This window comes from Dipodomys merriami, unplaced genomic scaffold (assembly GCF_024711535.1).
Source record: "Dipodomys merriami isolate MVZ:Mamm:240054 unplaced genomic scaffold, mDipMer1.0.p SCAF_28, whole genome shotgun sequence".
NCBI lineage: Eukaryota > Metazoa > Chordata > Mammalia > Rodentia > Heteromyidae > Dipodomys > Dipodomys merriami.
This window is the reverse complement of record NW_027204270.1, coordinates 15426976-15443421: the sequence shown is the minus strand read 5'-3', so window position 1 is coordinate 15443421 and position 16446 is coordinate 15426976. Positions and strand designations below refer to the sequence as shown.

General features: G+C 44.2%; 1 protein-coding gene across 2 annotated transcripts in view; it reads left to right on the top strand.

The window, feature by feature from the left end:
- Nucleotides 1-5097: 5097 nt before the first annotated feature.
- Cdc42 (cell division cycle 42) overlaps nucleotides 5098-16446 on the top strand; it is a 43178-nt gene continuing 31829 nt past the window's right edge. For both annotated transcript variants that reach the window (XM_070037684.1, XM_070037685.1), the window contains exon 1: nucleotides 5098-5163. The gene's annotated coding sequence lies outside the window, so the exon portion shown is untranslated. The remainder of the gene's footprint in view (nucleotides 5164-16446) is intronic.

Genomic DNA, 16446 nt, shown 5'->3' with positions numbered 1-16446 from the left:
GCTAGCCTTGAGCTGAAGAGTTGAGGGACAGTGCCCAGGCCCAGAGTTCAGGCCCCACAGGACCAGACTCCCCCCCCCAAAAAAATAAAATAAAATAAACACATTTTAATGAATCCCAATGAACAAATATAAAACACACGTTGGAAGGTGAAGACACTTGGTATTATTCCTCAACTCTCCTAGGTGCTACTTGCACAAAAAATTTTTTTTGTGCTTATTTAATATATTTACTAACCTTAGTGAAAGTTCGCTATTTCCCATATTTTAATAATCACATGCTTATTAAACATGTTCTACAAAAATAATTTGTAAAAAAAAAAACAAAACAACTTTATTTGCTATTTATTGAATCTCAAATTCCATCGATGACTCAGAATGGAAATATCAGATTCATGCCAGCCTACCAGAAACTAACATTTTGGTGAAAATATTGCATTCTGAATTTGTTTTAACCCTTGAACTCTCTTCATATTCTCCATGTAATTTCATTTCTCTTTAGCTACTAAATGTGGGGAGTTTGAGATGTTTTTGGGTAAGAGATGGGCAGCCTATGAAGATAGTCAGGCACCTCCTCAGATGTAGTTTACATAGTAGAGGGATGTAGTTTAAGGTCTGGGAATATGGCTTAGTGGTAGAGTGCTTGCTTAGCATGCGCTTGCTTAGCATGAAGCCCTGGGTTCAATTTCTCAATACCACATAAACAAAAAAAGCCATAAGTGGCACTGAGGCTCAAGGGGTAGAGTGCTAGCCGTGAGCAAAAGAAGCTCAGGGATAGTATCCAGGCCTGAGTTCAAGCCCCAAGACAGGCAAGAAAAAGAAAAAGAGGGGGGGGGGGCTGCAGTTTATTCTTGCACTTCAAGTTACCAGTGATCCCTCTATGCAGAGTCAGCTAAGGGAGCTGTGTGGTCAGAAAGAAGAGACCTGGACAGGCAAAGTGTGACCCACTCCTGCAGGCTAGAATGCACCCCTATAGTTCCACAGTGCAGATTAGTCAAACTACTGACTTTTTTTTCTTTTTACGGATATGAAGTTATCTTTTTTGCTCCCAAACTCTCATGAATAGTTGCATTTCACTGTACATCATATAAAACAGTCAGCCCTTATAATAAGACATGCTACGCATAATGCACTCAGAATCATGGATTGCTTTTTCTTTGTCTTCATCTATCTCTCCCCACCCCCACCGCCCCCTTCCCTCATCCCCATGTAGGGGTTGGAATCTCTTTTATTTCTTCATTCACACTGGACACAGGCTATTTAAAAACTATTTCATCATCTTTATCACTCAGTTCAGCCACTTCTAATTTTCATTTCTCCAAAAATGTTGGTGTATAAACTGGGGTGGGGCCCTGGCTATCCATATACTTCTCAGGGGGTGCTTTCTGAAGCAATTTTTTTTTCTCCTCCTTAGGCACGGTTGAACCCTTTCTCTTAGATATAGCCAATGGAGAAAAACTATAATCATTTCCTTTTGCCACTAATTTCTTCCTAAGTTTTCTTTCCTTTTTTTTTGGTCCAGTTGTGGGGCCTGAACTCAGGGCCTGGGTGCTGTCCCTCAGCTCTTCAGCTCAAGGCTAGCGCTCTACCACTTGAGCCACAGCGCCACTTCCGGCTTTTTTCTTTTTGCTTATGTGGTGCTGAGGAATTGAACCCAGGGCCTCAGGCATGCAAGGCAAGTGCTCTACCACTGAGCTACCTTCCCAGACCAGTTTTCTTTCCTTTTAAATTGCATCTCCATCTGTATCTTTTGTACAAAATTCCTGTCCTGATTATAGCACTTCACTGCTGGATATGTGGGATAACAAAATGGAACATTCCATTCTTCAAAAAGTTCTCCACTTACTTTTTCTGGTGGCATACAATGACACACTAGAATTTTACCACCACAAAGGTAGTTGTTCACAGATTTGAATTCCACCAAACGCATAGCCTCTGCTACTTCCAGTCCTTTTACTTCTGGGCAGTTTGAATCTTGTAATAGTGCCAAATAAACCAGGATCTGATTTTCATAAAGTGCTTTAGGTAAATGGCCCCCCAAAATCACTCTGGGAGTAAGGTTGTCTTTTTGTTTTCCCCCCTCTTGGTGAACTTGCCCTGTGTCCTTCTGAAACTGGGAATCTTTCCACAGGTTCAGCAACAGAATAGGCATGGCAGGGGTGATGGAGGCCACCAAGTCTAAAGTGCACAAGAACTCTAACTACATGCAGCATTCCCGCAATGCCTTCACTGGTTATTTTTGAGGCAGAATTTTGCTTTATGAGATCCTCCTTTTGCAGTTTTCTGATGTTTCTGGGGATGAAAGAAACACACCACTGACCAGCTATTTGTTAGGCTAGCCTCAAACCATGATCCTACAATCTCTGCCTTTCATAACTAGGATTACAGGCTTGATATACCACACCAGACCACTATATAGTTCTAAGAGAGAAAAGTAGATTATAGCCTTATTTTTTCTATCTAAATGTATATCTCCATAGGAAAAAGTCTGGAAAGATGTGCACAAAATGTTTACAGTTCGTTAAGGGTAGCACTAGCACTGATTCTCTTAAACATTTCTCATTTCTCATGGTTTCTTTTAAATAAACTTACTAGGTAGTATGATATTGTAGTGGACAACTATAGCCAGTTTCCTGAGTATAAGTCCCAACTTTGCTACTATCTGGCTTGGTGACCTCAGACCAGTCCCTTAATACCTCTAAGCAACTATAAAATGAATAGTTTTGTTTTTTTTTTGGCAGTCCTGGGGCTTGATCTTGAGGCCTGGGCCTTGAGCTGTTGCTCAAGGCTAGCAGTCTATCACTTGAGCTATAGCGCCACTTGTGGCCTTTTCTGTTTATGTGGTATGGAGGAATTGAATCCAGAACTTCATGCATGCTTGGTGATCACTCTACCACTAAGCCAAATTCCCAGCCCAAGATAGAGAGTAATAATTCTTAAGTGAGAAGGTAGCAATACTAAATTAGTTACTGTAGCACCCTGCCCTTAGTAAACACTCAAAAATGTAGTTAGTCAGGTATGGTGGTGCATGCATGTAATTCCAGCTATTTGTAAGGTTGACATGGGTTTGAGGCTAGCCCAGGCAAAGAGTTAGCTTGACCTCATTTCAACAGACCTGGTGGTGGTGCATACTTGTATTTGTAGTGGACATAAATAGAAGGATAGTGATCTAAGGCTGATCCTCTCTGAAAAATACCCTAAAAAGAAAAGAAAAAGTGGTTTGGCAAAAAAAGCAACTTTATTTATTTTTGTGGTGGCACTGGGGCTTGAGCTCAAGGCCTTGCACTTCTAACTTCTCCCTGCCCCTCCGCTTTGAGGCTGAACTCTGGACCATGAACTCTTCTTGTCTCACAGCTGGGGCTAGCTAGTCAGGAGGCTGAGATCTGAGGACTGTGGTTCAAAGCTAGCTGAGGCAGAAAACTGCATTTGACTCTTCTTGCCAATTAAGAAGCAAAATGCCAGAAGTGGAGCTGTGGCTCAAATGGTCCAGTACCTGCCTTGAGTGAAAAGTTAAGCCTCACACATAAAGAGTGGCAGTAATCTGTAAGTAAACTATTGTAATTTTTTCGTATTATTGGGATCTGAACTCAGCTCCACACTTACTAGGTAGGCACATTACCACTGAGCCATATTTCCAGCCATAAGTGAACTGATTTAAGATAAGCTACTTTTCTCTGACATTAGAAAACAGAGAATAAGACAGGGAAGATCCCTATTCTCTAAAGTGCAGTAGCACACTAGCATGGAAGAGCTAATAAGCAGGTGTTGTGAACTTAGACGTTAGCATATTGTGGGAAGGCAGTGATATTTGAGGGCTGGGAGGCAACAATGAAAGTTTCAGACCATCAAAACAAGACCTGGTGGTGGAAATCAAGTCTATAATTCCAAAGAAAACCTGTGTGGTCAGGGGTGCTGAGATGAGAAGAGTGGTATTTAGCTCTTGGGCCCACCACCTAAAAACAGGGCATATTCTTGCAGTGTGACCTCCTCAGTCAGGATTGACTTGTTTTTGAGAAGCAACAACAAACAAAGAAGCAACAACAAAATAAAACTCCCAGGGCTGGGAATGTGGCTTAGTGGTAGAGTGCTTGCCTAGCATATATGAAGCCCTGGGTTTGATTTCTCAGTACCACATAAACAGGAAAGGCCAGAAGTGGTGCTGTGGCTCAAGTGGTAGAGTGCTAGCCTTGGGCACTAGAAGCTCAGGGTCAGTGCCTAGGCCCTGAGTTCAAGCCCTAGGATTGGCAAAACAAAAACAAAAGCAAAAACAAAAAACAAACCCTCTCCCCAAACAAGACCCCCAATGATACTTTTCCTTCACAAGGAACCAAAATAAAACAAACAGTAAATGCAATGGGTGATTCAAATTCAAGGGAGAACACAAATCTTACAATTCTTTAGAAAGGCAAGTCAAAGTTCAAAATAAACACCAGGGGCTGGGAAGGTGGCTTAGTGGTGGAGTGTTTGCCTACCACATATGAAGCCCTGGGTTTGGATTCCTCAGCACCACATAGACAGAAAAAGCCCAAAGTAGCGCTGTGGCTCAAGTGGTAGAGTGTTACCCAGGCCCCTGAGTTCAAACCCAAGGACTGGCAAAAACAAGCAAAAAAACCCCACAGGAAACTGGTGGGGTGGGGTGGAGTCAAGGGTAGATAGGCAGACTAATGAAGAGAAGGGAAGAGAATGCAGTCAAGAATTCAATGCCTACAAAATCCTAAGAAAAGCGAGGGCAAGGATAGGTTGGGAAGGATAGATGAGAATGTTGAAAACGGTGACATTGACCAAGATGCACAGTATTCATAGACTGCTTTGTGAAACAGTAACGCCTTTGTACAACTAGTTAAGATAATAAAAATAAATAAATAAACGTTCGTGACGGTTCGGTGCATATCCTGATTCAGAGTCAATTACAAAAGGAGCCGGGGGAAGCTGGGGCTGAGCGCAAACCCGAAGAGTGCAAAACTTGCAGTCCAGCGCGTGCGCGGTGGGTGGGCGGAGCCAGACCTAACCTCCGCCCAGTCCCAGTCCCGTCTTTCTCATGGTCCCTCCCACTTCCGCGGGCGCCCAACCGTGCGTCTCTTGCGTGCTGACGTCAGGTGCGTGCCCCTGTCCGGCAGGCGAGGAGACCCCGCGCAGTGCTGCCAACGCCCCGGCGGAGAAGCTGAGGTGAGTGCGGGGCCCGAGGCTCCCCGCGGGAGCGGCTATCCTCGCCGTTGCGTTCCCGCCGCGCGGTCCCCTGCTTGTCTTGGTCCTCGAAGGCGCTCTGGTCTCCGCAGTCCCGGGGCTTGAGAGCACCGAGGCGGGCGGAGGACACTCGGAGCTCGCGTCTGACCGCGGCTGGGCTCGCGCCGGTCCGGGTTCTGAGAAGCCCGAGGCGGGCTCGCGGCGGGGCAGCGGGGGGCTCCGGCCGCCCTGCCCGCCGGAGGAGCGCAGTCGGGACTCCGGGTGCCGGCCGAAGGCGCGGCCGGGCCGGGCTGTCACCGAGCGGCAGCGGAAGGAAGGGGTCACACCCATCCCGTCGCCGCCGGCTCCCCTCCCCCTCCGGCCGGCCGCGGGCTCCGCGGCGGCCGGGCCGGGACTTGGGGACCGGGAGTCCACAGAGCCGCTTGCGACCGCCTGGCGGATCAGCTCGGGCCGCTGGTGTCGGAGGCCGGCTTCAGCCTCTTGCTTCTGGGCTTGAACTTCCTGCTTCGCCCGGCGCCGCCGCGGACATTTTGCGGCGGGCGGGGGAGGGGAGCGGAATTGCGGTCTCGGTGGGGCGGGGGCTCGCGCCGGCTGCCCGGGTCCGGCCCGCCACGCGCCCCTCCGCCGCCGCAGCCCGGCGCCTCGCCCTCGGCCCGGAGGGCGCCTGCGCCCCGCGGCTCCGGACTCCCGATCCCCGCCCGGAGTCGACTTCCCGGTGCTGCCACCCGCATCTCCCTCCAAACTCTGCCCCGGCCTACCGGCTGCGGTTCCCAGGCGGGGAGTTCTCGACCCTCCCCCTGGAGGCCACGGCGAGGCCGCTAGTTTAATTCCTCTTACTAGGAGGAAATTTTCTTTGTTCGCTTTCTTTTTTCTCCCCCCCCTCCCTCTTTAAGTCCAAGAGACATGGAGTGTGGAGCATTACGTCATAGCAGTGTAAGGGGGGGAGAGTTTTAACTCCTACAAGTCAGAGACTTAGCAAATTAAGACAGCGGCTTGCCGGCTTCATGGGTCTCTGCCTGCCAGCTTCCCATCACGTCGCTTGCAGAGATGATTTTTTTTTGAAATGTCACCTGCTGTGTTAGTGACCGCCTCACATGCATCGCCAATACAGAAAAGTCTTAACATCTCAGGGTTAGGTTTGTGCAAGGGCCTCACGTAGGCATTAAGTTGAAAGTTGACAGAAGGAACTTATTTGTGAGAGCAATGTTTTGATCCAAAATGACGTTCCCTGATTGACTTTTCCTCTATGGCTTACTTGATGAAAACAGTCTGCCTAAGTTGACTCAAGTTCTCTGTGGCAAAGCTGTGTTATTTTGCTGCTTATTCTTTGCTAGTTAAGAGTTGCATCCTAAAATATTCTTTTCAGTTTGTCATTAAAATCTACTTTGATATTTTTAACCGAAAACAATATTTTTAGGCTTTTGAAATCACAATTTTTGTTTCTTAGAATGCTTGGTGCATCCAAAATTCTGTATCTCTTTGACTAGGGTCTAGTAGCATACAAAGATACTAACACTAAACCAGATGAGATCGAGTTGTATATAATGGATGTACTGTCATAAAGATGGCTCATATTGGGACAGGCATTATCCTACTGTTGCTCATTTTGTAGAGATCAGCTAACGTGAGTGGTAGATTCAAATTAGTCTTCCGTAAAGTTTAGGTGTTACAGACTATTGGATAGGGGTGGATCCTGAATCTTGTGAAACAAATTTTTTAGTCTTAATGTGGTGTCTTATTTTAGGAATGTAAATTTGGGTTACTTATATACTGACATTTTTTTGTCATCCATATTTAAGAGTTTCTACATACTCCAATTTGTATCTTTTAAAATACAATAGCTTGAACTTACAGCGTTTAGACTTCAGACAGAAAATAAGAGAGTGGTATTACAATGAGCTCTTTTCCAGTAATTTCTTCAAAATCTCCAAGTACATCCTCTGTTAAAGCTCTTAAAAACTTTTAATGTTAGGAAAGATATTTGTACTTAGAAAATTTGATATTAGGAATCCAGGCCAGGTGTTATAGCATAGAGTAGTAAATCAATTTAATGACCAGTGAGATCCACTAGGACCAACTCTAAGTTTTTGCTAATCTCAAGATTTTTTTTCATGGTCTGTCAGAAAAGCTTTGCTAGTTATTTTTAAGATAGGTGCAATGATGGGACTGGGAATATGGCTTGGTGGTAGAGTGCTTCCCTAGCATGCACTGGTATGACTCCTCAGTACCACCTAAACAGAAAAAGTCACAAGTGGTGCTATGACTCAAGTGGTAGAGCAAAAGAAGCTCAGGGACAGTGACTAGGCTGATTTCAAGTCCCAGGACTGACAAAAAATAACAAAAAGGTCTATTAATACAATTTTTTTCTCCAATAGCTGGAAAACTTTGAAGTATAATTTACTTTGCTTCTCTGAGAAATAGTATAAACATTTTTTTTAAGTAGAAGTTAAATTGTGCATTTATTTAAGCCTCATTCCTAGGGCTGGAATTTAGGGGATGGGTGTTGTCCCTGAGCTTTTTTTTTTGCTCAAGTCTAGTAGTGTACCACTAACACCCCTCCATTTCCAGCTTTCTGGTGGTTAATTGGAGATAAGACTTTCTAATAGACTTTCTTGCCCTGGTTAGCTCTGAACTGCAATCCTCAGATCTTAGCTTCCTGAGTCTGTAGACTTGTAAGTGTGAGCCACTGGTGCCCGGCTTGTACTTTTATTTTTAGATATATTTGAGCTAGGCACAGTGGCTCATGGCAGTAATCCCAGCACATTCAGCAGCCTGAGGCAGGAGGACAGTGAGTTACAGGCCAGCCTGGGTGCTTAGTGAGAAGAGGAGAAAAAGAAATGTATTTCTCTAATGTTGTAGAGCCTGCCTGCCTTCCTTCCTCCCTCCTTTCTGCCTTCCTGTCCTGCCTTTCCTCCCTCCCCCTTCCCTTCCTCTCTCTCCCTCCCTTCCTCCCTCTCTTTTCTTCTTCTCCTTCTCTTCTCTCCTCCCCTCCCCTTTCCTCCCCTTCCCTCCTCTGTCCTCCATTCCCTTCCCCTTCCCTCCCCTCTCTTCTCCTCTTCCCCCCTACCCCTCTCTCTGAACAATTTAATCACCTTAGGCTGCAGGACTTTTTCTGAAGGACAGGGAAAGTTAAATTGTGTTTACTTGTCTCTCATAAATAGCTCTATATATTCCTGTGTTAAAGTGCTCCATCCAGTCTAAGCTTTGAGGATAATGCCTTTACAGTGTTCTATTTGTAAAATATTTGTTGTGAGTTTCCCCTATTAGAATGTAAGTTCCAGGAAGCCAGACCTTTGGTCTGGCATGGTCACTCCTTTACTCCTAACACCTAGGATACTGCCAAACAAATTGTAGGCCCTAATAAATATTTGTCAAATATTTGCATATTTGATGTTTGAAGTTTTAACATTTTCCTTCTGTGTATATCCCATAAGCCTTTATGCTTGTCTCTCCCTCCTTCCCCCCAAGTCCTGGGGCTCAGGGCCTGGGCACTATCCCTGAGCTTCTTTATGCTCAAGCTAGTACTCTACCACTTGAGCCACAGTGTCACTTCTAGTTTTTTCTGTTTATGTGGTACTGAGGAATGGAACCCAGGGCTTCATGCATGCTCGGCAAGCATCCTACCACTAAGCTACATTCCCAGCCTGTGCTGTGTTTCTTGAGGCAACTTTGGTGCTTGATCAGCCATATCTGTATTTGGACTCTTTGAAATGATGATTACCAATCTCCTCTTGCTTGACCTTGTCCATCTGTTTGGTCCAGTGACTTCTGCAAGTGCCTCTCTGGACAATTTTCTGTACTTAGAAAATCTTCTGCTGACAAGCTTTCTCTCCTAAAAAGTACTCAGACTTAATGTTATTATCTTCCTTAATTTACCAGTAGCATATTTTTGGCCCTTCCTTCCTTCTACAGTATCAAATTCTTGATCACATTATGCTTTGTCTCTTAAGAGTTTCTACTTTTACTCATTTCTTTAGTCCAGAGTAGTTTCACTAAAGCAATTTTCATTAGTGCCATTTCAGCTGTGTCTTTTAGTGCAGTTGTAAGCCCCAGCTGTCAGAACTCTTCACTGATCACCTCTAGGACATTGCTCTCAAATTGGTTATTCCCTGAAGTGAAACCAAATGTTTTATTATCAGAATCCTGTTCTTTCTTACGTTTTATTAAATTTTTTTTTGGGGGCTGTTGATGTAGCTCAGTGGTAGAGTGCTTCCCTAGCATGCATGAAGCCCTGGGTTCAATTCCTCAGTACTACTATATAAACAGAAAAAGCCAGAAGTGGTGCTGTGGCTTAAGTGGTAGAGTGCTAGCCTTAAGCAAAAGAAGCTCAGAGACAGTGCTCAGGCCCTGAGTTCAAGCCCTAGGCCTCCAAAAAAAAAAAAAAAAAAAAAAAAAAGGCAGTACTAAGGTTTGAACTCAGGGTCTGGGACTTCACCAGTGTCCCTGTCCCAGTCTTAGAAAAATGTTTTAATCCAGTACTTGCCATAAGCTATTATTCGTAATGTGTGGTGCTATGTCACTAGAAGAGAAACTCTGATTTAGGCTATTACTCACCTTGATTTTTTTTTTTTTTTTTTTTTTTTTGTCAGTTGTGGGGCTTGAACTCGGCCTGGGCACTGTCACTGAGTGCTTTTGCTCAAGACTGGCCTTCTACCACTTTGAGCCCCAGCTTCACATCCAGAATTCTGGTGGTTAATTGGAGATGTGTCTCATGGACTTTCCTACCTGGGCTGGCTTCAAACAATGATCCTCAGGGGCTGGGAAGGTGGCTCAGTGGTAGAGCGCTTGCCTTGCATGCATGAGGCCCTGGGTTCGATTCCTTAGCACCACATAAGCAAAAGAAAAAAAAGCCGGAAGTGGCACTGTGGCTCAAGTGGTAGAGTGCTAGCCTTGAGCTGAAAAGCTGAAGGACAGTCCCCAGACCCAGAGTTCAGGACCCACGACCGGACCCCCCCCCAAAAAAAACAAAAAACAAAAAAAACAATGATCCTCAGAGCTCAACTTCTTGAGTAGCTATGATTATAGGCATGAGCCACCAGTGCTTGGCTCATCTTTAACACCTTGTGCTTTAGCACTTACATCATATTCTCAAAAGTAAGCTATTTCTGTTTTCTCTTTTAATTGTTACCTTGAGAGATACAGTGTTGTTATAGTGAATAAAAGTTTAGAACTACATCGTTTCCTCTCTGAAGCCAGACTGCCTGAGTTCTAACACTGGCACTGTCTTTGTGATTTCACTTTAGCTCTTGTAGAATAAGGCTAAGCAGTAGTGCCTACCTCACAGTGTAGAACATTTAAGTCAGTTGACATAGGTTAAGTACTTAGCTATATTGTCTGGCATAGGTGTTTGCTCTGTTACAAACCTCTTAGAGCCACCACTTACCTTTGAGAAGTTATGTTTAAACCATGGATAAACATTTTAGTAACGACTTCTCCTGAAAAACCAATCTTATGATTCATAAAAAAAATTTAAAGGGTAGGGGTTGTCTCCTTTACATTCTGTCTTCTACCAGTATTCATGAAAGCAAAGGAATCACCAAGTGGCTCTTACCTGTAACCCTAATTACTCAAGAGGCTGAGATCTGAGGATGGTTTGAAGTCAGCCAAGGCAGAAAAGACTGTGAGACTATTCTCCAAGTAACCAGCAAAGAACTATAAGTGAAGATATGGCTGAAATGGTAGAGTGCCAGCCTTGAGGCAGAAGAGCTAAGCAAGAGCATGAGACCCTGAGTTCAAGCCTCATTACTGGCACACACATAGAAAACAAAGCAAAACCCCACAAAAGTGTGGACACCAGTTAGGCAGTATGTGGTTTTTTGGAACCAGCAGCATAGGTATTACCTGGGAGTGCATTAGAAATTTCAGGCTCTGTCCCAGTCTTACTGAACTAGAATTAGTATTTTTACAAGTTCCTCATGTTATTTATTTATTTATTTATTTTTGGGTCCGGTCGTGGGGCCTGAACTCTGGGCCTGGGCGCTGTCCCTCAGCTCTTCAGCCGAAGGCTAGCACTCTACCACTTGAGCCACAATGACACTTCCGGCTTTTTTCTTTTGCTTATGTGGTGCTGAGGAATTGAACCCAGGGCCTCAGGCATGCAAGGCAAGCGCTCCACCACTGAGCCACCTTCCCAGCCCTCCTCATGTTATTATTTTTATTTTTTGTCAGTCATGGGGCTTCAACTCTGGGCCTGGGCTCTGTCCCTCATCTCTTCAGCTCAAGGCTAGGGCTCTACCACTTGAGCCACAGTGCCCCTTCCGGTTTTCTGGTGGTTTATCGGAGATAAGAGTCTCGGACTTTCCTGCCTGGGCTGGCTTTTAATGGCAACCCTCAGATCTTAGCCTCCCGAATAGCTAGGATTATAGGCATGAGCCACCGGCACCCGGCTAACAATGTTATTTATTATTTTTTTCGGTCCTGGGGCCTGAACCCTGGGCCTAGGCACTATCCCTCAGCTCTTCAGCTCAAGGCTAGTGCTCTTCAACTTGAGCCATAGCACCACTCTGGCTTTTTCTGCTTATGTGGTGCTGAGGAATCAAACCCAGGGCATTATGCATTCAAGGCAAGCACTCTACCATGTAGCCACCTTCCCAGCCCCAACAATGCTATTTTTTAAAAGAATTATTAAATTATTATTATAAAGGTGAAATACAGAGAGGTTACTGTTTCATAAGTCAGGTAAAAGGACATTTCTCTGTGGACAGAGTCACCCTTCATTCTCTCCCAGTTTTTCCCTCTTGTCCCTGCTCACAAGTTGTGTAGTTCATTTTCAACACAGTGTCTTCTGAGTACCACTGCTGCATTTGTTCAATTTGTCCCTCCATTTCTTTTCTTTTTTTACTTTTTTTTTTTGGTTGGTCATGGGACTTGAACTCTGGGCCTGAACGATGTCCAGCTCTTCAGCTCAAGGCTAGCACTCTATCATTTGAGCCACAGCACCACTTCCGGTTTTCTGAGTGGTTTATTGGAGATAAGAGTCTCACAGACTTTCCTGCTTTAAACTTTGATCCTCAGATCTCAGTCTCCTGAATAGCTAGATTATAGGCTTGAGCCACTGGTGCCCAGCCTGTCCCTCCATGTCTGTTAGCCCCCTGCCTCCCCCCCCACACCTTGCCCTCCCAAAGACAGATAAGGAACAAATGAGAAAAATAAAATTAAAAAATCCCTCTTGTTTCCATTTCCTGGAGTTCATTTTGATAAATATTATTTTATATATTAAGCGGTACATAGGCATTGTGCCTTTGTTTTCCTCCCCTTAAGTGCCAGTCTTGGGCTTGAACTCAGAGTTTGGATGCTGCCCCGCCCCCCCGCCCCCCTTTTTTTTGTTCAAGTCTACAGTTCTATCACTTGAGTCACAACCCCCCTTTTGTCTTTTTTGGTGGTTATTTGGAGATAAGAGTCTGTATGGTAGACCAGGCTAGTTTCAAACCTCAGTTCTCAGATCTCGGCATCTTGAGTAGCTAGGATTACAAGTGTGAGTCACTGGCTCCTAGCCCTTGTTTATTCCTTACTGAAATATAGCTTGGTTTCTTTTGAGTGGTAAATCACAATTTATTTTAAGAATTATAATCTGCAAATGAATCTAAAGTCTGTTTGGATTTTAAAGGAATAGTTTCACCTCATTCTGTGTTCATTATCAGGAACTTACCAGGGTTTTTCTTTTTGAAGAAAGGTTTGAGAGACCAGACTTTGAAGTCAAGACTTAGTGTTCTTGCTTGGTTTTCTTTTTTTTTTTTGTCGGTCGTGGGACTTGAACTCTGGGCCTGGGCACTGTCCCTCAGCTCTTCAGCTCAAGGCTAGCGCTCTACCACTTGAGCTACAGCGCCACTTCCAGTTTTCTGGTGGTTTATTGGAGATAGGAGTCTCACGGTCTCTCTTGCCCAGGCTGGCTTTGAACCGCAATCCTCAGATCTCAGCCTCCTGAGTAGCTAGGATTACAGGCGTGAGCCACCAGTGCCCGGCCTTGCTTGGTTTTCTTGCTTGTGGCCTTCAATCTTGCTTTTTGCTGGTTAATTGGAAATGGAATCTTAAGGACTTTTATGCCCAGGCTGGCTTTCAACCTTGATTCTTCTGTTTTTTAGCTTTTTGAGTAGCTAGGATTATAGGTGTGAGCCACTGGTGCCTGCACTGAGTGTTGTAGGGTATAAATTCTTAAAGTGCTACCAACCACTTAGTAATACATAAGCACATTCTAGTGGAGTATATGAATTATCTGTTTGAATGTAAATATCATTTTATAGAAAGTTAATTGCTGTGATGAACAGTGACAGTACTGTATATCAGGAGACTTCATATTGGTTGTGAAAATTTAGATGAAACACAGAGTTGTTGTTAAGCTGGTCCAGTGTAAAGTAAACTATATCTTCAGTCTTGAGGGAAAATGATTAAAAGCTAGTCTTTTAAAGCTGCTGTCTTGAAAAGAAAATTCTATTTCTCAAGGATTAAACTCCTGCCCTCTCCTTTTCTCCTGTTTTTTTTTTTTGTAGTGATAATGGGATTTGAACTGAGATCTTCATGTTTGCTTAAGCAAGCACTCTGTCACCTGGGCCATGCCCCCACCCTTTTGGCTTTAGTTATTTTTTTTTTTTTTTTTTTTTTTTTTGGCGGTTGTGGGGCTTGAACTCTGGGCCTGGGTGCTGTCCCTCAGCTCTTCAGCTCAAGGCGAGCGCTCTACCACTTGAGCTACAGCGCCACTTCCGGTTTTCTGGTGGTTTATTGGAGATAGGAGTCTCATGGTCTCTCCTGCCCGGGCTGGCTTTGAACCGCGATCCTCAGATCTCAGCCTCCTGAGTAGCTAGGATTACAGGCGTGAGCCACCGGCGCCCGGCGGCTTTAGTTATTTTTCAGATAGTCTTGTGATTTTTACCCTGATTGGCCTGTACTTTGATCCTTCTATTTATATCTCTCGTAGCTGGGTTGACAGGTATGAACCACCATGCCTATCTTTTTTTCCTTGTAATAGGATTTCAGTTAACTTTTTCTTCCTGGGGTGGCCTTGCATTATAATTCTCTTGATCTCTGGCTTGAATATCTGAGTTTACAAACATGAGCCTCCGTGGCCAGCTCTCCCTCTTTATATAGTCCAGGCAGTCCTTGAACTCAAGATCCTTCTGCTTTAGCCCTCTGGGTGCAGGGATTACAGGTATACATCACCATGCCTGACTTGCCCTTTTTCCTTGAACTGTTACATGTATTAGAATTTTATCATTATTATCTTCTTGCAGTAAGTTCCATACATATATATATATAAAGAGAGAGAGAGAGTCTATGTGTATTAGAATTTTATCATCACTACTACTTACAGTAAGTGCTATAAAGTAATGATTTTCAACTTCTCTAAACCAAGCACTCACTGAAAAATTCTGTCACCCTGGGGTACAAGGAGAGGCTGGTGTTGATTGGGTAGAAGCTGTATGGACCCTTGACTCTAGGAGAATGGGAAGATAATGTCTCAGGCACACTAGTGCCCATTCTCTATCCTAAGTGGCAATCTGAAGCTGTCTATTGTTGGATACAAAGCCATGTTCATTATCATTATTTGTTATTCTTTGTGGAAAGAGAAGAGTTATGTGAGAGCAATTCAATGAAGAACAGATGAAACCAGAAGAAGTGGAGGTAGAATCAAAGAATACTGTGTTAGTGTTGAGTGATATGAGAAGAGGATACATGTAGTAGAAGAAAGCACAAGCAAGATCTCAGCTATAATCCATTTGCTGTGTTGGTTGGCGATTTCACACTATTTGTAGTATTTTTGGTTTATTTTTAAATCTTTTTCAAAACAGATGAAGAGTGGGAAGATTAAGAGAATGAAATTGCTTGAAGAATGATGACTATCTCTGGTTCCAGTGGCTATTACTACAGCAATCACTGGTTCACTAGCTAAATGCTGACTGAGAAGAGCTAAATTGTTTTTGTTTTTTTTTTTGTCAGTCATGGGGGCTGAACTCTGGGCCTGGGAGCTGTCCCTCAACTCTTCATCAGCATTCTACCACTTGAGCCACAGTACCACTTCCGGCTTTTTCTGCTTATGTGGTGCTGAGGAATTGAACCCAGGGCCTCATGCACGCAAGACAGGCACTCTACCACTGAGCCACCTTCCCAGCCCCCAAGAGCTAATTTTTAAAACTTTCTGAAGTGGAATCAAACCATCTCTGTCATGTAATTACTTGTTCTAGATTTTATTGTAGAGTTTATAATAAACAGTTTTATTTTTTGCCATGCTGGAAGTCAAACCCAAGACCTGTCACATTCTAGTCTGTACCACCAAAGTATACCTCTAGCCTGAGGGGGTGGGGGGAAAGAAAAAAGGGGGAAGGAGGAGCGAGTGCCCCAGTCCTGGAGTTTAAACTGAGGACCTGGGTTCTGTTCCTTAGATTTTTTTTCTCAAGGCTAGTTCCAGCTTTTTGTTAGTTAATTGGAGATGAGTCTCACAGACTTCCCTGCTTTGACCGACTTGGACCATGGTCCTCAGATCTCAGCCTCCATAGTAGCTAGGATTATAGGCATGAGCTACTGGTGCACAGCTATAAATTCTTTGCATCATTTTGCTTTTTCTTCCTTGTCATACATACTGACCCAAATCCCCTTCTTCCATGCTGAAAAACTCAGATCCCATCTTTCAGGGCACACTGGTACCCATCACTTCTATTTGCATGTAGTATATGGCAATGAAGGTATACAGTTCCTAAAGGTTGTCTTTGTTTCTTTTTAAGTCAAAACCATAAACAGAAAAATAATTTTGTGTATTATTTCAGTATTACTAGTTATTTGAGAGAAATGAGCTGAGGAAAGGCATTAACTTTGTATACCAAGATTGGAGTTAAGTCTTATGTAGGACTGTCTTCTTTTTTTTTTTTTTTTTTTTTTTTGTTGGTCGTGGGGCTTGAACTCTGGGCTTGGGTGCTATCCCCCAGCTCTTCAGCTCAAGGTGAGTGCTCTACTACTTGAGCCACAGCGCCACTTCCTTTTTTTTTTTTTTGGTCAGTTGTGGGGCTTGAACTCTGGACTTGGGAGCTGTTCCTGGGCTCTTCAGCTCAAGGCAAGCTCTCTACCGCTTGAGTCACTGCACCACTTCCAGTTTTCTAGTGGTTTATTGGAGTCTTCACATAGACTTTCCTGCCCCGGCTGGCTTTGAACTGTGATCCTCAGATCTCAGCTTCCTGAGTAGCAAGGATTACAGGTGTGAACCACTGGCACTCGGCCTGTCTTATCTTCTTCTTCTTCTTTTTTTTTTGGTTAGTCCTGGGGCTTGAACTCTGGGCTTGG